Source organism: Balaenoptera ricei, chromosome 11, assembly GCF_028023285.1.
Source record: "Balaenoptera ricei isolate mBalRic1 chromosome 11, mBalRic1.hap2, whole genome shotgun sequence".
NCBI lineage: Eukaryota > Metazoa > Chordata > Mammalia > Artiodactyla > Balaenopteridae > Balaenoptera > Balaenoptera ricei.
This window is the reverse complement of record NC_082649.1, coordinates 792,290-817,801: the sequence shown is the minus strand read 5'-3', so window position 1 is coordinate 817,801 and position 25,512 is coordinate 792,290. Positions and strand designations below refer to the sequence as shown.

Sequence of the window (25,512 nt, the reverse complement as noted above, 5' to 3'; positions counted from 1 at the left end):
AAGCAGGTTAGGACAAGTGGAGTCTGCACATCCGAAGCCCGCAGCCCCCATGGTGGCCCCCGGTCCTCACACTCGCCGTCCGTGGGACTGCGACCCCCAGGGGCCACCCCTCACCCCTGCAGCCCTTCCCAGCGGCTGATACCTCCTAGCTCGGTTTAAGTTTTCATTTGTTTCTTAGAGGGGGTGGGTGCGTGTGCATGTGTGCGTGCACGTATGCGTGGGTGTGTGGGGCGGGCAGTGACCCACGGTGCCCACCGCCGGCCTAAGCTCAGCGAGCCCCCGGCCTACCTGCCAGGTGAGTCTTGCCCGAAGACGAGGTGGGGTCCCTGCGCAGGGCATGGCCCTGCCCTTGGGATGGCTGCCTTCACCTGCCACCTCTCGTGGCTTTTACAAGGTGAAAAGCCAAAGCATCAGTAAGTCCGTGCAGTCACTTGCTACTCTTCCTTCCGGTTCTCTCAGAAGCATTTGTTCTGTTGGGAAGTGGAAATGGAAGGAGGGAAGGGAGGGGGTGGCGGGAGGGAAGGGGCCCTGGTCTGTGCCCTCGCGTCCCCGTCCCCTCCTACTCAGTTCTCCCCCCGGCACCCTGACTTGTCAGCTGAGGGTCCTCGCCTGCCTGCGGCTGCCTCTTCTGGTTTCCTAACAATTTTTCTCTTCACTATGAAAGTGTGATTTTCAGGAATAAAAAGCCACAGGATATAATCAACCCCCGTGAATCTAAGATGAATTATTTATGCAAAAGGGATAAGAAGTTGACACCTGCTGCTACCGTCTCTGGCAGGTCCAAGTGCTTGCTTCAGTCTTCTGGAATGTTCCAGTGGCTACCACCTCCTGTCCCCCAGGGTGCGGTGCCCCCTGGACTGGCCGTGAGGCTCTCCATATGATTATGTTCACAATGGCCTGAAAAGAACTCCAAAACTGGATGGAGATGTTTACACCTCAGACTCCCACAGATTTTGTACATGAAAGAAGGTTTTTGTCTCTAAGTGTTTCTCAGCAATTGCAGACTACTATTAATTGTAAATATTGTTAGCAATATTAATTTTATTGTAATTATTACAGATATGCTGAAAAGATAAGTCAGCCTTAATTCATATATCAGAGTTGCTAAAATTTTTAATTTTTAATTTTTTCATCTTTAAATAAGTTGCTTGCTTAGTCTTCTTAGAAGTGCAGTTCATTAAATGTTTCTACAATGAGAATTATTCTAATTCCCTCTTTAAAAAATGTAAGGTCTCCCAAGTTTGTAAAAGTTAATTTGCTGCTGCTGTTTATATGCTAAGACAACATGAAATCTCACTGGATAAAGGAGAAAGCTTTGATTCCATAAAAGAGCTACCTGCATCCTCTAATTATATTTTATAAGCAAGGTCAGTATTCTAAGTTAGTTATTTAGGTTCATTAAATGTCATGAAATATATAACATTTATGGTAATTTTAAAATGTTTAACATGCAGTTATTAGATTCCTAATCAGGATGGGCATATAGTTTCAGAGTACATTTGATTTGTTATTGTCCTTTTACAAAAAAAAAAAAAAGTGGTAATAATGTATATTTAATAATGTGTATTTAATCATATTCTTGTATGAAGTTTACAAATGGCCTATATTTCTATATCTCCAATAGAGATCACAATAATGTGAATGTGTGTGCATATAATATGAATTATAACATATATACGTCTTCCTACATGAATAAGTTCACATTAAAAAATTCAAAGATTAATAGTGTACAGGTCACTCACTTTTAAAGCAGTGTTTATCTGGGCTAGCATTGTAACAAGATTAGTTGTGTCAATAGCCTTGTGCCTGGGATTATTTCCACCCCTAACTCTGCTTACATAATTGTGTTAACTCAAACCTAACCAATACCCCGGTCCTTTACATGATTCTGCTCAAAATTTGCTGATTTAAATATGTTAGAGTATGCTTGAAAAACAAGCAGGAAAGACAGATTCTTCAGAATTTTAGCTCTTATTTTCTTATTTGTTAAAATCTTCCCCCAAGAGATTCTCTCAGACAATGAATTTGCTTCAGCCCTAATTGTAAATATTTATGAAACAAGACCTGCATGCAAAAAATAAAAAGACAAAATAGGATTTTTCATTTATCATCATCACCCTCCACCATCCAAAATATGTTGTTCTTATTTTACTTTTGGAAAATAAATATTGCGAACAAATAATTAGAATGTCTTTAATGGCAGATAAGCTTAATTTATAGAAACAAACAGAGGACGTGTAGGGAAAAAGAGCAATGCCCAGACTGTGAGGCACTGTGTCTACACTCGCTGATTTGAAAAGCAAGCTCGGATTGCTGCAAAATGCGTGTACAGAGGACCTCTCTGAATTAGTGGCTAGACGATTCGTTTTGTGCAGAAAACAAACCTTTTTTTGAAAGTGCTTGTTAGAATTTAACTGCCTCTAGCACCAGTTAAACAGATACCTTAGACATTAAAAAATTACTACCAGCTCTACTGAGGTAGAATTGAATACAAAAATTGTACACATTTAATGTATACAATTTGGTGAGTTTGGAAATTAGACATCTTGAAAGGAAAGAATTACGGTGTGTAAACCAAGAAAGGAAAGCAATGTGAAAATTCTGTAAGTATAGGAAATCAACTAAAAATGCAAAAAGCTTGCCTCTCTGTTTGATGTGGGAAGCTGCCTGGTCTTGTTCAGGAAGAACATTCTCAATTCTTTGAGAATTAATTTAACTCTTATTTCTCTTAAAGCATGCCAAAACCCATGGGGTCGGAGGCGGCCAGGGCTGTACAGCAATGCATTGCATCTCCTTTTTTTGGATGATGTCCTACTTTACACTACAGTTGCTGGTCTGAAATTACATTTACTAGAAAAATTGCTGCCAAATTTAGAGTCAGTAGTTAGCAGCACGTTTATGCATAAACTATTAAACTGGATGGTGTTTAATTTTTTTCCTGGCGATTAACCCATGTTGTGTCTTGTCACACCATGGCTGGTCACTCTTCCGTTAGACAGTGGAAGAGACCTGGCACTTCAGAGCAAGCCAGCACTGTAACCAAGGAAAATACGGGCTGTAAATTCTGGTTCAAAACTGATTTTCAGAAAGAATGAAAACCTCCTTCTAAATGTGTTCTGACAAATACAAGCTTACAAAGAGAAGGCCAATTAACAGCAGTGACAATGACATTTAAACACATCCAAAACGCACATGACGTGAAAGGGCTAACAGCAGTCACTGAAGTTTTCTTTCACAATTTGAAATCAGCAAGCAGAGCATATAAATTTCTAGGATAAAATTATAATGACAGCATTAGAGAGATAGTCTCCACTAGTTCTCAAGCAAAACTTTGTTAGGGAGCCTCGCAAGTCTACAGTTTGAAAGGCTGTTGTTTATTGGAAAGAAAGCATATGCACAGGCGAAAATCTGTCATTCGTATCTGTGCGTTCGAGTGCCTCTGTTAGCGGGATGGATATGCAGCATGATGCATATGTGTAAAGCATAATAATGCAAATCAACACAGCCTCACACATCTGGGCTCTGAAAAAATGTGGCCAAGCTTGGAAGGAATTACTTTATGGAAAAGTAGGAATTCAGTAAAAACACAACGTTGAAAATCAACCCACATGTTTACATTGTATTGTTTCCCTCTTCATTGCTTTACTTCACAGCTAACCTCCTACGGTTTGACTTTCCACTCCAGCTCCACTCCAGTGCCACCGCCAGGGACAAAGAAGCAAAGATACTAGTTCACGGGGGCTGGGGGCTGTGGAGGTGTGGACGTGATTCAGGACAGGGGGCCAAAGTTACAGAAACAGAAAAGGATCAACAATCTGCTTCAAGTTCAGAGAAGGCAACCAAGAAGTTCTGTTTTAAAATGGATTGCATTATAGGTGACAAATTCAAAGAACAAAAAGATCCCTTTAATTGAATACCAAGAAAAATTAGTGTGACCTGCTCCCACTGGCATATAGTTATTCCAAAAAACCCCACTAACAGCCCCACCTGTCTTGCCCTATGCACAGAGGAAGGCCCAAATTCACTGCAGAACAGTCGCTTGCTGGAAAGCAGGGCCGTGAGTTCAGAGCTTACAGGGGCTTTACGGTGGCTCCTACCCACCACCTTATTTCAAAAATGAGATCACCGGAACTCTCAAGGGGTCAAAGAATGCACCTGATCAGGGTCCATAAAAGGCTGGCCCAGAATGTGGGTTTCTGGACTCTCAGTGTAATCTATCTATCTACCTACCTACCTACCTACCCATCCATCCATCCATCCATCCATCTATCCTTCTACCAATCTATCTATATCTATCTACCTACGTACCCATCCATCCATCCATCCATCCATCCTTCTATCAATCTATCTATATCTATCTACCTACCTACTTATCCATCCATCCATCCATCCATCTGTCTATCAATCTATTTATCTATCACCTATCTATCTATCTATGTATATTTAAACCAACAGCAGTATAGTCAACTCTTGATTTTTCAGGGACCATGGATATTTGTTTATTTTTAGTATGTCACTGCTCAAACTCCACCAGGAGCACAAAAGTACGTTCTTACTCAAATCAATTGGCTATACTTTGTTATCACTTCTTTCTTTCTTCAAATTCACGTACTTATTCAATTTAGGTACTTATTCAAGACCTGCATAGGTTTAAAAAAAAAAAACCACATACAGGAAAGTAAACAAATCATAAATGAAAAACTGGATGAACTGTCACAAAGTGAACACACCTGTATTATCACACAGGTTGAAAAGTAAATTCAATTATTGCCAGCACCCCAAAGTCTTCTTTTTGTCCTGTCCCAGTCTCATCTCCACCCCTAGATTACTGTTTGCCCATATAATTGAAATCATACAGTATTTATTCTTTTGTGTCTGTCTTCTTTTGTGCAGTATTATCTGTGAGTAGATTTTCATTGCTCTGCTGTACTTCATGACATAAATATGCCACTATTTATGTGTTTATTTTCGCTGTGGACAGGCATTTCACACACACCGATGTGAACGTCCTCTTACACATCTTTTGCGCCAATATAGACCCAGTTCTCTTTGGTAGATGGCTGGGGACAGAACTGTATGTTATCACTTCTGTTGTAAGGGTCCAGTCAGAAAGGAAAAAGGTTCAGACTGTTGTCTAAAGTGTGGGCTGGATATTATCTTTGGCTTTTAATTTTTTGTGTGCTCCTCATCCCTCTGTACCACGGAAAGTGTATAGGGAGCTCTGCCTTGCTGGGGGATGGCCCAGGATACTGGGCGGTGGGAGAATACCAGCAGCTGCTTGCAGAGGAGCTCACAGTGGGCAGGGGGGCAGGACCAACCTCCGGGATGCACAGGCCTGAGAGCCAGGACACGGGTGTGGAGAGCAGGTCCTGCACACTGACGCTTGCTGTTGCTGATGTTGCTGTCGGCAACATATTCACTATCCCAAGCGGGGTACAGCTTAGTTCACAATGTAGGCGAAAGCTACTGAAAACAGAGGGTGAGAAAACTGCCTTCAGGGAGTTTAAAATCTTTTATCAGCTTGGTGGGAAACCAAGGAGTCAGCCGAGCAATTAAAGGACTCATAAATATCGTGTCACGTTAGAATAAAAAAGAATGAGATCTGAGGCCAGGCAGATTACATGTATGCAAGGCATTCCTAAAACTCCTGGGAAGCGGGAAGCCTTCATAAAGAAGTGTCCAGAGGACTGAAATGGTACGCGACAGCCGAGAGGCCGGCAACGTGTCTCCCTGCCTAAGTGGAACCGAAACTGGCGACGTGTACCTTTACAGCAGAGCACAAAGAGCCCCACCTTTACAGCAGAGCACAAAGAGCCCCAGTCTGTTAGGGCAAGTGTCACATAGCGGAATACACTGGGAACGTGGTACCATTTTCTACGGCTACTGATAAATGCAAAGCATACAGGACCTTAAAGTGGAAGGTCAGAAAAGACAAAACACTCACACTCAAAAACCTAAGACAAACAAAAAAGCTCCCAACCCCCTACTGCTGCCTAGCACTTTAAAACAAATTAAAATGCTCCCTTTCATTCAGTGATGAGTCCTTCATTTAGAACATAAAGAGGTCTAAATTCCTAGTCACAGAACCTCAGCAGCTGCAGGGCCTAGCAGGGCAAGGAGGCCCCTGCCGTCGCTAGGACGAGCCTCACTCCAACCCTGTTCCTTCTCTCCAGGTGCCACACCTCTCATGTCTCTCTGGCAGCCAGCGACTGTCCTCCATCTCTGTCCTCTTCCAGACCACCTACAGACAGCCGGGAGAGACCCCGGAATAAACACAGCTGCGTCTTTGTGCTGGTGGCAGCAACGGGGTAACGCTGTTGAAACACGGTATTCTTGTGCAGACCCAGCTTTATTTACAGGGTGCTTAACAAAATATGCAAATAGAAGGTAAGCAGAAAATCACAAGGACTCTGCTTTGCTGTAGAATTGGAGACATTTATTCTGAGGCCTTTGCAGATACAGCGCTTTGAAGCTGACAAGAAGCATAGATGCTGAAGTCCACACAAGGCATCTGCTAGGAGTACAGACCAGCCAGATGCCTGAACCAGCAGGCCCAATCGGAGAACTGCTAAAACAGCCTCATGACTGTTACAGCCTTAGAGGATTTCAAATTGTCCTTGTGAGCTTAAACCGTAAAAGACTCCAGCAAAGAATGACAAAGCTGGGTGGTATTCGATGAAACCTCTCAGCAATTCATACATTGTCAAGATTTACACGGTAAATTGGGCTCGTTTTTGCCTCTAAGTGACCGTAAGACATGTTCTGAAATAGACTGCTGGAAACAGCCATCTCCCCCAACTCTTCCACTATCATAATGTATTGTTATGATTGTTACTTTTCGTTTTCCATTCAACACTTACGTAGGTTGTGGTTAGTGCTATTACTGAGTGGCTGGCCTGATGTATTGAATACCTGCTGTATAAGGCCCTGTGATATCTACAACGCAGACAGGAATTTGCCATCAAGGGGCTTTGTTAAGCTGTGCGTTAACACATCAAACAATTGTCATTCTTTGGTAAAAAGGATCACTGGATATGGCAAAATATAGTTGTTTTGAGGATTAGAATCTGTACTAACTATGGCCCATTACAAACTGATATGCCATGTAGCATGAAACACTTCAGGTGTTCACTTAATGTAAAAAAAAATCTACAGAATGGGGAGCTGTGCCATCATAGTGTTTGCTAAGACTGAAACGAAAGGAATTCCATGTTTCAAAATTATTTTTTCCTCTCTAGGACAAACGAAATCTGATGCAGAATTGAAAACACAAGCTATACAGTGATATTTAATTGCCTCAGCAGCTACTACAGCAATTTTGGGTTTAATGATTTAATTTCCGGCCAGCTTCTGCATGTATTGCACTAACATTTGCCAGCTGGCTTCAGAATGTGGACCAGAAGTTTAAGAAAAAAGAAACACTACCAGTAATTTTTATATTGGCAAAAGACTCTCTTTCTTCTTCTAGTGTTTCTGTCTCAGGGATACAGTATTATTTGTCATGTTTTTGATCCAGGAAAGACCTGTGAGTCCTCAAGAGTCATTCATACCAGCTTAATGGCAGGATCGCCTGACTTGGGAAATGATGCATCACCGAGAGCAAAGGAGAGACGAGAAACAGGTTCAGTTTCACTGTGAGGCGGGGTACCACTGCCGACCTGTGCTTCAGGCCGCTGACTCGTGCTTCCTGTGTTTAAAGTGAATGATCCCGGGAAAGTTGAGTTACTGCACATGGGAGCACTCCCTCCGAAGTAACGGGAAGAAAAACAAAGTCACGCCAAGTCCCACAACTAAGAGTGTTTGTCCAAAATATCACCTTCTTTTTCTCAGGATGTATTTCTCTAATATAGGTGTGCAATTCAACACGTAAAGGTATTCAAATTGTAATAAGTATAGGCTGCTTATTTTTCTGTGATAATGACTGTCTTGGCTGGACTCCCCCAGAAGCTGACCCTGTGATATGGTTTCCAGGCTAGAATTTAACTTGGGAGGTGATACCAGGAAACCCCAGGAGGGGACGGAGAAGCCAGGTGGGAAAGGGGAGGAAGCAAGAAGAGGTGTGGGTGAAGGTGGTCCTGAGCGCACTGGGACCCAGCCTCGAGGGCAGCTCTGGACACGCTGGATACCATGCCTCCCAGCCGCCCCAGGAGCCAGGCAACCAGAGTTCCACGCCAACTCCTCGCCTGTCTTTGGCTGAAGCCTGCTTCCGGGCCAGGAAACTCTCCCGTGCTTCCGGCCTACCATGTGTCCAGGAAGAAAGCCCCAAGGCACAGCGGCAGGTGTCAGAAAGCAGAGGGGCAGCAGACGGGGTATGGGTGGGCTCTGGTGGGCACTGCTACACCCTGCTGTATTCACTTGGTCTTGTCACTGGTGCCTCACGCTGAGTTACACCCACACCAGGAGCACTGACGGGTTGAGCTGTGGGCTCCTGCTGCAGTTAGTCCTGGGGCCATAGAGGTTCTCAGTATCTTCCTCCTTTAGCACTCGTTCTGGATGTCCCTCACTCTCCACCAGCACTTCTGCTGGCCTAGGGTGCCTGCGTGATGGTGTGGCTCGCTTCGTCCCTGTGGGGTCTGAGCCCCTGGCTGCCATGCCCCTGTCAGGCCAGGGGTGCTGCGTTATCCATGTGCTGCTATCACCAGGCACGGAAAAGATGCCCAGTGAGTGCCCTGAGTCCGGAAGTAATCCTCCCTGCCCCTATTTCCTACTGATCATAAGGGTCATTTTTTTTTTTTTTTGTCGCCTGTATGAGGAGCCCAGGAGAGGAGAAGTCTTTAGATTGAGTGGAACCTTGTGTCCCCTGGCAGAGCATCCTTCCCTGCCGCAGGAGCCAGGGCTCTACTGGGGACGCAGCACCGTACGCTGGTATGAGGTTCACAATACACCTTGCATCCCATAGCACAGCATCCCACCCCCGCAAAACGTTATCCCCGGCCAGAGCCACAGCTGTGCCCTTGAGGCCGTTCTAATGTTCCACCAGGGTGGCACCTTCTGGGTGTGTGAAGTAGGGCAGACCCAGTGCATCTTGCGGTACTGGCCTCTCTGTCATACCTCTTTCACTCTTAAACGGGTCCCTGTCCCAGGTGATATCACGGGAAGCCCCCTGATGATAAATCAGACACAGTGAACAACTGCACAGTGATGACTGCCAGAGCCCTGCAGGCAGGGCAGACTAACCCGAACCCGGATCTGCATCTGGGTCTGAGGAAATCCGCTTGCCACCCAGTGGCTGCCTGGCCTCCGGGAGGGAAGGCCCCGTTCCCCGGCTGCACCTCGGCCTCCGCGTCCGGAGGGGCGGACGCAGCACGCAGCTCCATCGCCGCCACCACGGCTACACACTCCCAGGCCCCGGAGCAAACAGGCCGGCCCGTCGGCTGGAGTAACCCGCACAGGCGAGCGGAGAGGAGGGCCGGGGAAGCAGAGGCTCATCCAGACCTCAGCCCTGGAACACACAACGCGCGGCTGCTTCCGCACTAAACCGAGCGGCCGGAAGAGCGCGTTCCCTTCCGGTCCCGCCGCGCTCGCGGCGGCGCGTCACTTCCGGCCGGCCCGCGGCGGCCGCTCCCTGTCAGGCAGCCGGTTCCCCCTGGGCGGGCCCGGACGGGCTGCCTTTCAATGTCGGAGGCCGGCGCCCGGCAGCGCCCGCTCGCCGAACCCGAGCACTGTCCACGCTCAGGGCTCCCGGCCGCGAGCACCATGGCGTCCCGGCCTGCGCGTCGCCTGCCGCCCAGACGCGGAGGCTCAGCCTGAGGCTCCTGAGGAACCGGGGTCGCGGCCGGGTCCTCCGCTCCCATCCGTCTCCCAACTCCCGCCCCCACCCCGCCCCTGGGGCTCGGCCGTCGGGCGCTCGACGCTCGACTGCGCGGCGGATCGACGCCCTCGGCGCTCCGGCAGCGGAAGTGAGGGCGTTGGCGGCGGGGCGGCCGCGGCCAGGAAGCCCTTGGTCGAGCGCGGGGCCCTGTCCGTGCGGGCCTGCAGGTAGGTGTGGGGCGGGTGAGGCCTTGGCTGAGGCCGGCCGGGGCCGCGGGCTGAAGGGCGGGCGACCGCCGTCAGCCCCGCGCCGCCCTGCAGCCGCGACCGTGCGGAGGGGCCCCTGCGCGGGTCCCGGAGCCCCGCCCCCGCCCCGCCGTCCGGGGCCCCTGCCGGGGACTCGGAGCCCCGCCCCGGCTCCCGGCGTGCGCCTTCGGAGCGCCGAGCCTCGGGGGCGGGTGGCCGTCGGCCTCAGCTGCTCCCTGGCGCGCCTGCTTACCTGTCCCTGCGTAGGGCTGGGGGGTTCACTGGCGGGGAGCGAAGTCAAGAGGCCGGTGTTGCTTGTTTTCCTCGGTCGCGTCACTGGAGAGCTGCGCCGAGCGTTTAGTGGGCGCCCGTCGCCGTGTCTCCGGGTCGATTGCGTTATCCCCCCTTGACGGACGGGGAGACGGAGCTCAGCGCGGCGGCGCGCCTAGCCGTCGGTCTGAGCGCGGGCTGCCGTGGCGGCCGCGCCCGGACGCCGGGGCGTGCTCAGGCGGGCGGGAAACGGCGCGCAGGCGCTTCTCTCGGAGGGGAAATAGGCGACCGCTCCTACTAGCGAGTCTGGGAAACTTGTGCTTTTCTTTTCTTTTCTTTTTTAATAAATCTGAGTAAACTTGCAAGGAGAGCTTTAACAGTGTTTTAGAACGCTTAAGTAAGTCACGTGGATGCGCTGTATTGAAAAGCGCGTTCTCGCTGAGGTGTGCGCGCCGCCCCTCGAATGCCTGACGATGCTCTGCTCACATCCTGGGCAGGCGGGGTGTGACCACAGGAACTGACAGCCGGAAGCCTCCCGGGGAGCCCCTGTGTCCCGCGTGGTGGATCCACAGCGGGGGATGGAAAGAGGGCGATGCGCGCTTGGTACTTCGACGCTCTCTTCTGTCTGGTGCAGTAGAAGTCTAGTAGTTTTACACAGAGGGCCCCCCAGCGCAACTTGGAACAGCTCTTGGAAGTTTCAGAAAATGATTTTTCCTTCTTGTCAGGCATTTAATTTCCCGAGCTGAATATCGTGTTGAAAGTTACCTCTCTAAAAGACGGTTTATCAGCATGCTAAGTCGAATTTTCATTCATCCCACAAATACTGGAGAGCCCGTGCTGTATGACTCTAATGGGAAGGGGGACTAGTACTTAAAATTTCTGCACAGGCAGCGTTTTAATAAAGGACTTCGGACAGCTTCCAGTGCTGGGCCCGGCAGCCTGAGGCCACGTAGGAAATGCTGGTTGTGCAGTTAGCCTCTCCATGACTGTTCACCCGTTCTCCAGCTTACTCCTGTCATCTCGCCAGCGTTCCTCGTTCAGCGCCCGCCACAGAGTAGAGCTCACATGTTTTCCGAGTGCGTGGGTTTCAGGCCCGTGTTGGGTAAAGAGGATTGTAAATCGACTGGGGTGGGAAGTAACGTCCATCGCTCTGCTGAGCCGTATGCTAGGGCCTTGATTGCTCTCAGACCCTGGGGAAGGTGTTCCTGGATCCCCGGGAGTGCCTGGTGAGACCGCATGGTGGAAGTGTTAGCTTCGGTCACGTGATTGTGTGCATGTTTATGTCGATTGGAAAGAATTGTTGATACAAACACAAGCTTACCGTAATTGTAGAGAAATGATGCATCTCTGTGGACGCACCTGTAGGCATCCTTAGACCTCAGTTTGAAAATTAGGGAGTCGAAGCACCATTTACGGATCCGTGTGCTACCACCACCTGCTTTGTAGCATGGGCTGAGCTACGTAGCAGCCTTTTTGGGCTTCAGTTTCCTTGTACCTGAGAATACATAAAACTAGATGATCTCAGAGTTCTTCCTGCTTTGAAATTTTCCAATTCAGTGTATCCTATAACCACTTAGCGCTTGTCCTGTCCTGTGGTATCTTAGGGGTTGTAGCTATTGTTGGTATTTACACGTCTGTCAGAAGACTAAGCTCTTGCCAGACAGGGATTGGCCTTAGTCATTTTTGTATCCCAATTTTAGCATATGCCTAACACATGTTAGAAATAAAATTAGTCTGTATTCAGAAAGGGGATATTTTTGCCCTCTCCATTAAATAGCCAAGAACTAAGCTGCAGTATTCAGTGTAAGTACAGCAGGAATTCAGAGGGGGGAAGGATCTTTTGGGGTTGGAGCAGTTGGGAAGGCTTCATGGAGATCAGACCTTGATGGGGGAGGATGTGGCCCTTCCGAGAGAAGGCACGTGAACCTCTGGGTGGCTTATGAGAAACAGAGGACCATAGGCTGGGAAGTGAGTGCATTTTGGATTATGGAGTTCCTTGAACTTCAGGCAGAGGAGTTTGGAACTGACTTATGAGGCTTTTTTTTCCTGGAAAATTGTATTAGCTTTGCTCAAAAGCTTCATTAACATCCTTTAATACTGTTGGTAGCAGTTAAGACTGGGGTGGACTATACAGTTTGCTTAATTTTCCGTTTTGGTTGGAGTAATTCCTTCTACTTACTATTTCCCACTTACAGTTAGTCTTGGTGCCAGTATGGAAAGACCAGTGGACACTGGGACTTAGGAAACCTGGATCTTAGTTAGAATGTAAGCTGCGCAAGGCGGATCCTCGGCACGACCTGGGGTGCTGTCTGGCACGAGTTCGCTTTCAGAAGTCCTTGTGCAGCGCTGACTGAGCTCTGCCTCTGCTACTTGCTAGCTGCGCCACTTTTGGCAGGGTTGGCCTTTAGTTTCATCTGTAAGCTTTGGTGCATTTTTTTATGGCCATATCTGCTTGTAAAGTGAGGGGTGTATGATTTTAACTTTTGTTGTATTATAATTTTACTGAAAGGCAAAACAAGATAAAAAGCAAGGAATATTTGGCTTTAGTTTAATTTTAATGAAAGCCCCATGTGATTGACATATTTGGGTAAGTCAGGGTGTCAGGAATCAGAATTCGTGCCAGATGGTTCAAATAAGGAGATTTAAATAAAGGAACTACTTGCAGAGGTGTGGGCAGAGTGAGGGAACAAACGGGATAGTGAGGCCCAAAGGGCAACTAAACAGCTGGGGGGGACAAAGGAGAAAGCAGAGCTGCCCCAGCTGGAGGCTCCGCGGAGGGTTGGCTGCTGCCAGAGGTGTGGTGCTGGGGGATGGGGGAGCAGGACTGAGGTGCCCCAACCTGAGACTGGTTCACCTCTGAAATCCGGAGCTCAGACCACCCACTTTTTGCTGGCAGTCTCTTGTCTTTCCAACCCTCACTCAGTTACCTCCCTCTGCTCCTTTACCCGATTTTCCATCACCCTCCTACCAGGATGCTCAGTTGTGTCCTCCCTCATCTTTCTATGGCATCTGGCCGACAGAGTCTCAGTCCTGGACCATCTCAACTCTTTGCCTTTTTTAAATGCTTGAACTGAGGTTCTGAGACCAGAAGGGGAAAATCACAGCGTCTAGATTTGTACCCCTATAAATCTGTGCTCACAACTCGCAAGTGGCCATCAAAGAGTTTTTTAGAGTTTTCTTTGTTAGCCACTTGCTGCTTCTCTGCAGAATCTATTTTAAGCATTTTCTACTCTTTTCAAACCTCTCATCTTTTCACATAATCAGTCTATACTAAGCAGATAATCTTGCCACCTGAGAACTATAAGAGCTCTCAGAGGAGAATCCTGGGCTCTTTCTTCCAGAACCTTTCCTGCTCCCGGTTACATTGAAAGTGGTTGCCTTTACCCCAGGACGGGTCCCTGTACCCCTCCCCTCCTGCCTTGGGGTGCACTTCGCTCAGTGTTCATCTCCTGCTAAAGGCTCCTTCCAGCCAGCCTCTAGACACGCTTAGACAGACAGCAGCAAAGCGAAATAGAAAAACCACAGTAAAAAGGTAGCATCCTCCTTTGATTTCACATTCACCTGTTAAAGTTTCTCTCTCTCCTTCCCTTCCCAGCCAGATTTCTTAAATAGTTGTTTATATGCCGCATCGGTCACCCCACTGCTGTCTGGTTAGGTGCCCACCACTCTGCTGAAGGCCAAGGTCACCTGGGACCCCCTTGTCACTAGGTCTTGTTCCTGTCATTTCCCCAGTGTAGTGCCAGAGACCCAACAAATGCTTAATAGATACTTGTTTTGACTGAACAACCTGAGGGTACTCCCTCATTTCAGATCCTGGTTTACCTGCATCTTTTTGTTTTTCTCTTTCTTTTTTATTGAAGAGTTTTTTGATGTGGACCATTTTTAATGTCTTTATTGAGTTTGTTACAGTGTTGCTCCTGTTTTTACATTTTGTTTTGGCGCGAGGCGTGTGGGATCTTAGCTCCCCCACCAGGGATAGAACCCGCACCCCCTGCATTGGAAGGCGAAGTCTTAACCACTGGATCGCCAGGGAAGTCCCCTCTTTGTTATTCTTAGGGATGGGAATCTGACACTGTCATCTTTTGAGGTGCTGGGTAACTAGTTTCTGTATATATCTCAAATCTTCTGGGTCCACTAAACAAAAATAGAAATCTGTTTTATTTGATAAGGACCTTTTCAGTATTGTCCAGGTGACCTGTCTTTCCAGGGGGACCTGGATATTTTTTTCCCTAAAAAATTACGTTTCCTAAAATATCAAGAAGTTATGTTTTGTCCACCCCATGTGGATCTAGTAAAGAGGAAGTGGTAAGGGACATGGGGACACCTGGCAATAGATTTGACGAACGAATAATGCCGTGCTTTGACATGAAGCACTCTCCTTCTTCCTTCCAGTAAGTAGTGTATCTTCTTTGAGGTTTTTGTTCTTATGTTTCTTTTTTTGAAGGGTGGTGGTAGAGGGGATGGATTTGCACTGTTCTGTTTCATTTTTGATATGTCATCAGTGTCCAGTGGCATGAGTTAGAGGACCAGTCACCTTTGGACCCACAGCTTTTAGCTTTGAAATGTAGTGAAGGTAATTGTCCCCTAGGAGGAGACTTAGCCTGCTGAGGCAGAGATTTTATAGTTTCTGGGAAATAGAGGAGAGTTTTAATAAACTCTTCTAATTAAGATGGAATCCAGTGCTTGTTTTAAGGGAATAGCTGGGTAATCCGGTATTTATGTGACAGGTGAGGTGTGTGGGAGCTCTGGAGAGTGGAACTGTCAGGCTTTCCCTGTGGACTGTCTGGCTTCCAGCATTCCCTGCTAGTCGCCTTGTGTACCTTCTCTCCCTTTAATCCCGTACCTCCAAACATTGGAGCAGGAGTGAAGGGTTTTTTCCCATTTAAAAAAAAAAAAATTAAGTCCCGTTTATCAGTTATATTTTTTAAATCATTGGATTTTTTTCCCCAAATGAGTTGAAACTTACACATTCATTAAAAAACCCAGTATACCTCAGTTATACTTTCTTTATGGGAGTAATAAAGGAAAGAGGTATAAAGAGAGAGCTGGGAAAGCATCTCTTGTCTGTCCAGCTCTTCTGCTGACATCCCTTCTGAGACCTCAGGAGCCTTCTTAGTACACTTGGTACCCCACGGATTCTTTCAGATTTGTGCATGACTCTGTTTTCATTAACCATGATTTTGAGATGGAGCAGGAGGAGGGAGATGATTAACTTAGGACACTGGACAGGAGTTCACGACCTTATGTCTAAGACTTGTCCCACCCTGTGCAGGAGATGGTAAAGGGTGTGGCAGTGTGGTAGAACTTGACCTTGCTCAGGAAAAGTAGAGTTTACAGAGGACAGAAGGAGGTAAATCACCGTTCTCTGAGACTTTTCCCCAGGTCTCTGGGATATCCCTCTGGGGCCAGCTGCCCCTGCTGTGCCTTGCCCTGGGGGGCAGGTCTATCCTAGGATAGGTTGAAGTGGCTCCAGGAAGATGTGGTGAATTCTGCAGTTTGGGTCTGTTGGTGGGTGGCCCAAGAGTCTAGTTGAGTATGATTTTATTTTTCAGACTCATTAGGCAGCTCTGCAACCAGATTTTTCTGGGGGTCCTTTGGATCCAGGGCGGCTCTGGGCAGGATAGGTCTACCTAGTGCTTCTCAAACACTCCTGTGCACAGAATGGCGTAGATGTGTATTAGTGGGTTGGGCTGGGCTGCTGAGAGTCTGCCTTCCTGATCTGCTCCCTGGTGATGCTCATTTGAGTAGCATGGGGGTGGAGGCGGTGGGGGGGGGTTGGGAGTTTATTATTATTACTATTATTTGGTGGTTTGGGGGGGAAACTCACTTTTCTATGGCCTGACCTCAGAAAATAGTGCTTCAGCATCAGGAGGCTTTCCTTGGCCTATTTGCTGAAGGTTCTCCAAGACTTCAGTGAGGCAGAACTTCTGTTTTTCCAACTCCTGGCCTAATCCCTTTAGCTGAGCTGGGCCTTTGGGTACCTGACAGTGAAAGAACACCTGATCACTCGTTTTGTTCAGAGTTCTTGTCTGCTATTCAAATCAAAATTCTTCCTTACTAAATAGTAAAAAATTTTGGTTTAATCCTCTTAAAGCTACTTTTGTGGTTACGTTTTCTGTTTTTTCCCCCCTAATGCTGCTACTTGTTATTTTTTTTCTGTGTACATTTAGCCTGAAGTTATGTAAAAGATAATTTACTGTGTTTTTTTGTATCAATAAGTCTTTTGGAAAATTAAAGATTGTGCCACAGTGAAATATGGGAAAATTACAAAATTAAAATTTTCTGAGCTCTGTTGCAGAAACACTTCATATTCATGCTGTGCGCTTCATTAAAGGAAAAGAGGCAGGCGGGTTAAAACCAACATAATATAAATCTAAAAGAAAATGCATTTATTTAAGTATATATTATAGATTATAAGAAAATACGTTTGTCTTTATTGTAATGAAATGCTTTTATAATGGTAATTTTCTCTTTTGACCTGTGATGGATAGGAGGTTAATTGATGTTAAATGGATGCTTTGTTAATCCTTCATCAGCTACTAAATTGGTTGGGGGAGTACAGGTCAAGGCCACACAAGGCCGGGACTGGCTTGTTTTCTCAGGGAAACCACACTTCGCTGTCTTGCCTCTCTGCCTTTCTGGCTCTCCATCCCCTCCTCCCCCTCCCCCCTCCGCCCCCCCCCCCCACTCTCTCTCCTCTCCCCTCCCCTTCCCTCCCCCCTTCCCCCTCCCCTCCCGGCCCCAAGTGACAGCTGTTGGACGTTGCGTGCGAGTTGAGCCGGCGCTGTGTGGTCCGAGTGTGTGGTCTCCCTCAGCCGAGAGGCTGCTAACAGGGAGGATGGGAGAGAGCACGACTGTTTACTTTACTTTCTTTCGGATGCCGGGATTGTGCCCAGAGTCTCTCCTAAGCACGAGCAGCTTCGATCCCTCCCAGCTGGGCTGCAGCCTCCGCCTGCGCTGTCTCCCTGTTTGATCCCCGAGGCTCATGGCACTGCTGAGTGCTGGGGTGATTTTGCTTTCGCTGTGCCAAGATATGTGGCCTTGGAGAAGTTTCTTTTGAGATAGAGCTAGGGAAGTAAAGCAGAAATTTCAAGATAAGTGACAAAGTTGATGCATTTTTAGAAATTGGGAAAGCTATTATACAAAATTTGGGTCAAATTAATCCAGCTCTGCTTATGTAAAGGAATCTGGGAGTTAAGTGACATCCTGTCATGTATAACAGTTTTAATAAAAGTAACCAATTTAAGCTGACAGTTGATTCCTTGACCTTTTGTGAAAATCTACATTGATTTTGGCATGCCTGTTTACTGTAGTTATTATATTGTCAGCAGTCATATTGGCTTATTTCATGGTAAAGATTTGACAAGTCGAGACTATTAAAAAAAGAGACAACAGGCCCCAAATGGAAGCACTTGTGCTAAAACCCGTGTCACCAAACTGAGACTTTAATACCTAATTTAATTGCAGTTTCAGGCTTTCCCAGGAAGATAGTCTTAACCAGTCAGTCTGAAATTACCTGGTCAGGCCAGTGAGGTAATCTCTGCTGTTCCCCGGAGGAAGGTGACCTTGCCTGAAACAGCTCTGTGCTGGTAACTTCTTTATCCAGCCCCTTCTGCCTGCAGAAGTCTTCCACTGGGTACAGCGCGGAGGAGGACCGCCTTTCTATTTGCTAGATGGGGTGTTGCCTAATTCATGAATTGTTGAATAAAGCCAATTGGATCTTTAAATTTACTCAGTTTTTTTTTTAAATGAGACAAATGAAACTTTGTTTTCATGCAATAATATAAATTTAGGATAATATCTTTTTTTTCCTAATTCTTTCATTATAAATAGCTTAGTTTCTTGATTTCATTCCTCTCTCATTCCTGAACATTCTCATAGAGATGGTTAAGTATCTTGTGACTTAAAGTGAGCACATGTGGACTGTTGATGTCATTGGGATTTTCCATTGTTTACTTCTTCCTCTCCCTGTCTTCCCAGCAGTCTTGCTGGAATGGAGTTGGTGTTGCTGATGCCTGTTCAGGACTGGAAAGGCTAGGCCACTGACACTTTCCAGAGGGGCTAATATAGGTGGCTTATTGTTGTTCGACTGCTTTTCCCGCTGATTTTAACCCTGGGTTTCAGTAAATGAGCTGAGAGGGTAAAGCCTTCCTCCTCTCCCTTGCTCCCTTTCAGTCCTGGCCTTGGCCTGCCTTAGTCTCATTTGATCTTGTATCAGAAGATTTTAGAACTTAGTAGTGTCAAATGCTTTAAAAAAAAAAAAATACTGCCATCCTGTATTTCCTCTTGTGTCCATTTTTGGGGGGTCCTGTGTTTGTGGTGATAATGATAATCTAATGCTCCTAGGAATTCTGAAGCAAAATTAGTATAGTTACAAGGTCATGTACACATCACCACAATCTAATTCTCTGACATTTTCATCACTCCACTATCAATCCTTTCCCATTCCCCTCCTCTAGGCACCACTAATCTACTTACTGTCTCTACGGGTTTACTTGTTCTGAATTTTCATGTAGATGGAATCATAAAATATGTAACTTTGTGTGTTGATTATGGCAAAATGTGTGTAGTGTTAGTAATTTCATTATGTCTTTTACATAGCACATGAAAATTATGTAGAGAGAGAAAACACTGATAAATAGATGCTACAGTCAAGTAATCATTAAAAATAAAATTGAACTTCTGTTTTGGAAACAAATATTTAACAGGAGCTGTGAAATGCTCTAGGCTTATCTTTGATAGAAGTGCCACTTGTGTACTGCCTGTCACCCAGCCCTCTGCCACAGCGGTCCTGCAGGGTCCTGAGTTGCACAGTGTCATCAGTGTCATTGCTAACCGGTTGTTTGAACTCTCAGTGGATAAATCCTAATTGGACTGAGTCCCTCCATTTCTTGCTTCGAGTTTACTGGGCTGAGTCCCCCAGGAATGAGCCCTGAGCAGGGAAGCAGGAAGAGGGGCCACTGGAGTGGAAACTGCCCTCAAGAGCAGTGAGTCCTTTGCAGGGCAGAGAAGAGCGTCTGTAGAGCCACAATACCTTGGCAGCATTTTTAAAAATAGCATCTTCAAATGCTTCTCTGTTGGAGACAAATTCATCTTTAAGCCTAAAGGAAAAATCACTGTCTTTGTTTGGACTTTACATTATTTAGGCCCGAAGAGTTGGAGTCTTTTGTGGTTTCTTTTTTGGAATATTTTTTTATATTCTCAGTACTGCTCCTTTTTTATGTGTGGAGTTTTTAAACTGAAAAATCAAACTTAAATCAGTTTTGGTTTGGTTTTTGTAGAAATAAAAGATGGTTGAAAAATAAATATTTTTCTAATCAGAGATTTATGAGGGGTAAAACTCATTTTGGTTTAAACATTTTAAGTATTTTTTGGGAAGAGGGGACTCAGTATTAAAGATCTGACTGTACACATTAGATTTCTGATTTTCAGGTAATTCTTTATGGAAGCGGTAATAGAATAGGAAACTTTTCACCTCTTGGGCGTTACAATTGGACGCCACCCCTCCCAGAGGCAGCCCAAGAAGAGGAGGTGTTCTGCGCGGGTCTTGGTGGTTAATTTGGATTCGCCTCTGATTCCTTCCTGTGGCGCGAACTCTAACCTGCCTGTAAAGTGAGCGCCTCTGGGATGGGTGGCCAGAGGCGCTGTCATAGGGTGATCGAGTAAGCTTTTAGGGTACAGTTAGAGGACTCAGTTTCTATAGCAGTTTTTGGTGATTGCTATTGTGGCACAGATTTATTGGTTTAAAAAATCAATGGGGGCTTCCCTGGTGGCGCAGTGGTTGAGAATCTGCCTGCCAGTGCAGGGGACACGGGTTCGAGCCCTGGTCTGGGAAGATCCCACATGCCGCGGAGCAACTAGGCCTGAGCCACAACTACTGAGCCTGCACGTCTGGAGCCTGTGCTCCGCAACAGGAGAGGCCGCGATAGCGAGAGGCCCGCGCACCGCAATGAAGAGTGGCCCCGGCTTGCCGCAACTAGAGAAGGCCCTCGCACAGAAACGAAGACCCAACACAGCCAAAAATAAATAAATAAATAAATAAATAAATAAATAAATAAATAAATAAATAAATAAACAAACAAACAAACAAACAAACAAACAAACTCCAATCTCTTTTTTAAAAAAAACCCAATGGGATACGGTACAGAATCAAGGAATGGCGTCTGTCCTGCAGTGGGACAAATCAGGTCGACATCCCTCTCAAAGGCCACCTCTCGGTGGTGTCTCATAGCTGGAATCCCACATGGCCTCAGGTTTGCTGCTGTCCTTGAAGAGCCAGAAGAAGAGAGCGCCAGTGAGCCCATGTGTTCCCTGGTCTCTTTTCCCAGCCACCATCTGCCAAGTGTCCACTTGTTCTGGCCCTGGGCTGGGTGCTGGGAGTACAGACAAGAATACGATGCGGTCCTAACCAAACCCATTGAGGACTGTTCTTTATCAGGGACCTTGGTACAATAATTCTTTTTTTCTCCTTTTTTTTTTTAAATGTAGGGGATGCTATTGTTATCCCTCTCCTGTGCAAATGGATTTGCAGGAGTAGTGAGCAGGTCCTGAACTACCAAGAGGAAACATCCTGTGGTCACTGTTCCTAAGGAAGTGGTAGACTGCCTGGGTCCCCGTCCACGAGGGCTGCTCTGTACTGTGCTCCGGAATTGGCCTTTCAGCATAGCCCAAGGCTAACTGCACCTCAGAAGTTTACATATGTGCTCACTGCCACAGGGAAAGCCGTATAAAAATGTATTAAAAGCATGATTTCTCTGACCCTCTACCCTCTCCCAAGAACGTTAACCTCTGGAATCTGTCCTCAGCCTTTGTCCATATTCATCAAATAGATGTACAAAGGTAGCATTGGTTTTGATTTTTTCCCCTCCCTCCTTCCCTTTCTTAGGAGCATTGGCTGGATCCCCATTCCACCACATCAACTGTAACAAATAATTTTTGTTTTAATATTTATTTATTTTTATATGGTTGCACCAGGTCTTAGCTGTGGCAGGTGGGCTCCTTAGTTGCAGCACGTGGGCTCTTTAGTTGCGGCAGGTGGGGTCCTTAATTGCAGCTCGTGGGCTCCTTAGTTGTGGCACGCGGGCTTCTTAGCTGTGGCATGCGCACTCTTAGTTGTGGCATGCATGTGGGATCTAGTTCCCTGACCAGGGATCGAACCCAGGCCCCCTGCATTGGGAGCGCAGAGTCTCATCCACTGTGCCACCAGGGAAGTCCCTGTCACAAATAATTTTTGAGACAGTATAGAACAGTTGGACTTGGGCTGAGTACAAAGTCCTTTATAGAGATACAAACTGAAATATTTATGGATGAAATGGTATGATATTTGGGATTTGCTTTAAAATACTCCCTCAAAAACAACATAAAAGTGTGTTGAGGAGGAGATGTAGTTGAAAAAGAGACAAAATGGGAACATGGAGGTTCATTATGCTGGTCTCTCTTATGTGTGTTTAAAATTTCCATAATAAAAAGTAAAAAAAAAAAAAGAAAAGAAAAGAAAAACCACATGGAGAATCAGAATAACATGGCTCTGAGGACTGGTTTTGAATCCCAACTCTGCCACTCACTAGCTGTGACTTTGGACAAGCTGTTTAATCTCTGATAATCTTACCATTATTAATAAAACTACTTAGCATTTTAGAAAACTAAACTTTTTCTATACATTCTAAAATCATATATAAAAATTATATAGTAACACAGTTGTAAATATATAGATTATATAATTATTAATTTTTTAAAGAAAGAAATTATATTTTTTTATTGGCAAAAGTTGAAAATGCTCATATAAATTACTAGCCCAGAGCTTGAATTTCCATTGGATCCATCGCAGGAAACAAGCACAACTGGCTGAGGTGGTCGACCTGTTTCCCTGCATCTGGACCTGCAGGCTGTCCTTGGCTCTGAGGGCAGGAGGGACAGTGGTGCTGGCCTGGCGTCGTTGCTGGAGGATAGCAGCCCCCCAGTGTGGCCCAGATTGTAGGCCTCCAAGGTCAGAACCAGGCTTACCTGTTTATTAGAAGCTTTCTGTGCTAGGCTTGTGTCAGTTGGGTAGGTTTTTCTCTCTCTTCACAATAGGGTCTTGCCCAGGAAAGGTCACTTGATATGCAGGCTGTAGCTCTTCTAAACATCTGGTCAGGAAACTGTCCCATGGAAGCTTTATATATTGTGTTACGTATGTATCTGTGTGTGTGTGGGTGTATGTGTGTGTGTATATGTACATATTTATACATAAATTATATAAATATGCATAATATGTATACATATACAAATGTATATATAAAAAATGATTTTAAATTTATGGAAAAAGTTCCTGGCAGTAAGTATTCTAAAATGGCAAATAGTTAGCTAAATATATATATGTGTGTATATATGCCCCCACATGTCATTTTTTTTAACCAATTTGTTTAAGTGTTCTCTTGGTCTTGCATACTTTTTAGAACATTTTTTTAGAGGATCATCCTGCCAGTTAAGCCGTGGCATCACTGTGAGACCAATCATTTAGAGCTTGAAGAAAAAGGAGTTGAATGGTTTTAAGTGTAGACATTATGAGCTTCTTAAAGGCAAACATTACTACAGCTTTTCACACTAGAAATAAAAAAGCCACTGAAGCATCCTATAGGTTTTAATTTCTAATAAACTAACTATTAATTGCTGTCACTTATATAAACAAAAAGCCCTTTGGGGTCCCCCCTCTCTTTTTTTAAAAAAAGAGTAAAGGGTTCTTGTGACCAAAAAGTGAGGAAATCACTGCGGATTATCTCCAGCCACTATTGGCTCATTTCTTGCTTAAGGAACCACCGTTAGGAAGCTCCAAGCTCCTGGGTGAGGGTCTTGGATCTTTTACCTAGGGAGCTGATGCTTGGTGAGAGGGACTTGGACCACAGGTGGCTTCTTTCCTTTTTGTGATTTTTGTGATTTTTTTTCACTTTGTTCCCTCTGTAAGATTTTTTTTTTTTTTTTCTTATTCAGTGTACAGATTAAGGGACAGGGTGGAGGACAGGGTGGGGGGATAATCATGGGGTGTCAGGGGGGGACTCTGGGGGGCAGGCTGGGTGAGTCTCCATTTGCCCCCTCTCTGTGGAAATGATGTGAAGCAGTAATGACTGAGAATTTTCCAGTGTTAATACTAGACAAACGGCAGATCCAGGAAGCTCGGAGAATATCAAGTAGGATCAGTACTAGAAAATCTGCCTCTAATCATATTATATTCAAACTGCAGAAAATCAAAAAGAGGAAATATTGAAGTAAGCTAGAGGAAAAAAGCCTTACCCATGGCGGGGACCAAGAGTAAGAATTATATTGGATTAGAACAAATGAACTAAGTGTTCAGTCCAGACAGATAGAAAAAGAAAGCAAAATAAAATGCAAGGAAGAGGAATTAATACATGTTGAAGCTGTCAGTAATGAATTAGAAACAGTGCTCCTGAAAAAGAAGGTAGAATTTATAGCTTACATCAAGGACTGTTACTATAAAAAGTCATTAAAACAAAATATTGACCAGTCTAACCATGAAAAAGATATTTACAGATACTCAAGACAATGAAAAAAGTAATAAAATGACAGCTATGGAAGAAAATAGAATGATATTAAACTTGAAAATCAGAACAAAATATCTGACTTTCTGAAAAATATACTAAAATTGTCTGAAGATTTATAAAATACATACCCATAATCCTTAAGCAAATTCCCAAATAATCATACCCAGCGTGGTACTAGAATGAGATGGTATTATAGGCCAGTAATAGGAAACCTACAAGGAACAATATTCCTGTACTATTTATAAGATGACAAGTATCGAAAACTTCAGATTCTTTCTATAAGGTAGCAATAGCACTCTGGATACAGTAAATGCTTAATAATATTTGTAAACTGCTGAGTGCTTCCTGCTACTACAACAAACAGGCAATGGAGTAAAAGAGAAGATAATTTCTGACTAATTGTAAATAAGATTAAAGATGTAGAACTCCTAAATAAAGTATTAGCAGATCAAATCCAGGAATGCCTAAAGGACTAGTAAAATGGAACCAAGTAATGTTTATTCCTAGAATGCCCACTAATTCATTAACAGGAAAATTATTTCAATTCACTGTATTAATAAGTAAAAAAATTATCTTGAAAGATGCTGAAAAAATATTTGATAAAATTAAAACTTCATTTCTGATTTAAAAAATAGACTGTCAGTAAATAAGAATAAAGATATTTTCTGTAAGAGAACTACATAATATCAATAGCAGACATCTTAGTGGTGAAATGCTAGAGCATGTATTCTTAACAGGAGCAATAACTGAAAATTAGCTCTTGAGGGGACAAGAACATCTTAACCTTTATGTATAAAGTGCAGATAAACATACAGTACCTAATACAGGTTTTACATTATGATATTGAAACTTCTTGGGGGTAACTGGGGAAAAGACCTAAATAGAAAGACTTCTCCTGGGGTAGGAAGGCAAACAGGTAGAGAAGCGTTGCTCTAGAGGCTTGCCTGCTACGGTCACACCTGTGCTTGCGAATACCACAGTTCACACTGGTTGGGGTGTTACAGCAAATGCAATAAGGCAACTGAAATAAGTGACACATATTGAAGAGTAAGAGCCAAGGCTGTTACAGTATTTGAAGGTGATGAAATTTTCTGCGGAGAAAACATAGAAGGTCTTTTGGGAAATTATTTCAATTGAGAGAGGCGCAATAAGTTGGTTTCAGATAAATTACATGAACTATCCCTGTGAACAGAGCTGAATAGTTTATTGACAGTCATAAAAAATGAGTAAGTGGGAAGATTCAATGTTGTAGCTATTTTAAATGTCCTGAAATTATCCTGAAATTCTGTGTAATTGATACATTTGTTCATTTAACGAATATGTGTTAAGCATCAGTTGTATGACATACTGTTCTAAATTCTGGGTGTACAGCAGTGTGTGGAACAGACAAAAACCCCTTCCCTACTGGAACTTATACTCTAGTCAGTAGAGATAGACAAAAAAGTATAAATAGAGTATGTCATGGTGGTGATAATTCCCATCAAAATTCTAGTAGTGTTAGTTTTAGAATCAAGTAAAATATTTTAGAGTTCATCTGGACCAATATCTCTGAGAGATGGCTAAGAGAACTTGTTAAAGATTAATTGTCCTATCAGATAATTGATTATAATGTAAAATTAAGTTATGCCATAGGTGCAAAATAGATCAGTGGGGTGAAATATAGAGGGTCCAGAAACAGACTCAAAATGAGAATTTTTGTCAGAGATAAAAG

The 25,512-nt window shown here is 44.8% G+C and overlaps 1 protein-coding gene and 1 long non-coding RNA gene across 4 annotated transcripts in view; one reads left to right on the top strand and one right to left on the bottom strand.

Annotated features, from left to right (window-relative positions):
- Nucleotides 1–10,619, bottom strand: part of LOC132374254 (uncharacterized) — a 79,636-nt gene extending 69,017 nt beyond the window's left edge. For both annotated transcript variants that reach the window (XR_009505612.1, XR_009505611.1), the window contains exon 1: nucleotides 10,250–10,619. This is a non-coding gene — a long non-coding RNA (uncharacterized LOC132374254). The remainder of the gene's footprint in view (nucleotides 1–10,249) is intronic.
- Nucleotides 9,540–25,512, top strand: part of EXOC2 (exocyst complex component 2) — a 156,064-nt gene continuing 140,091 nt past the window's right edge. For both annotated transcript variants that reach the window (XM_059937762.1, XM_059937763.1), the window contains exon 1: nucleotides 9,540–9,978. The gene's annotated coding sequence lies outside the window, so the exon portion shown is untranslated. The remainder of the gene's footprint in view (nucleotides 9,979–25,512) is intronic.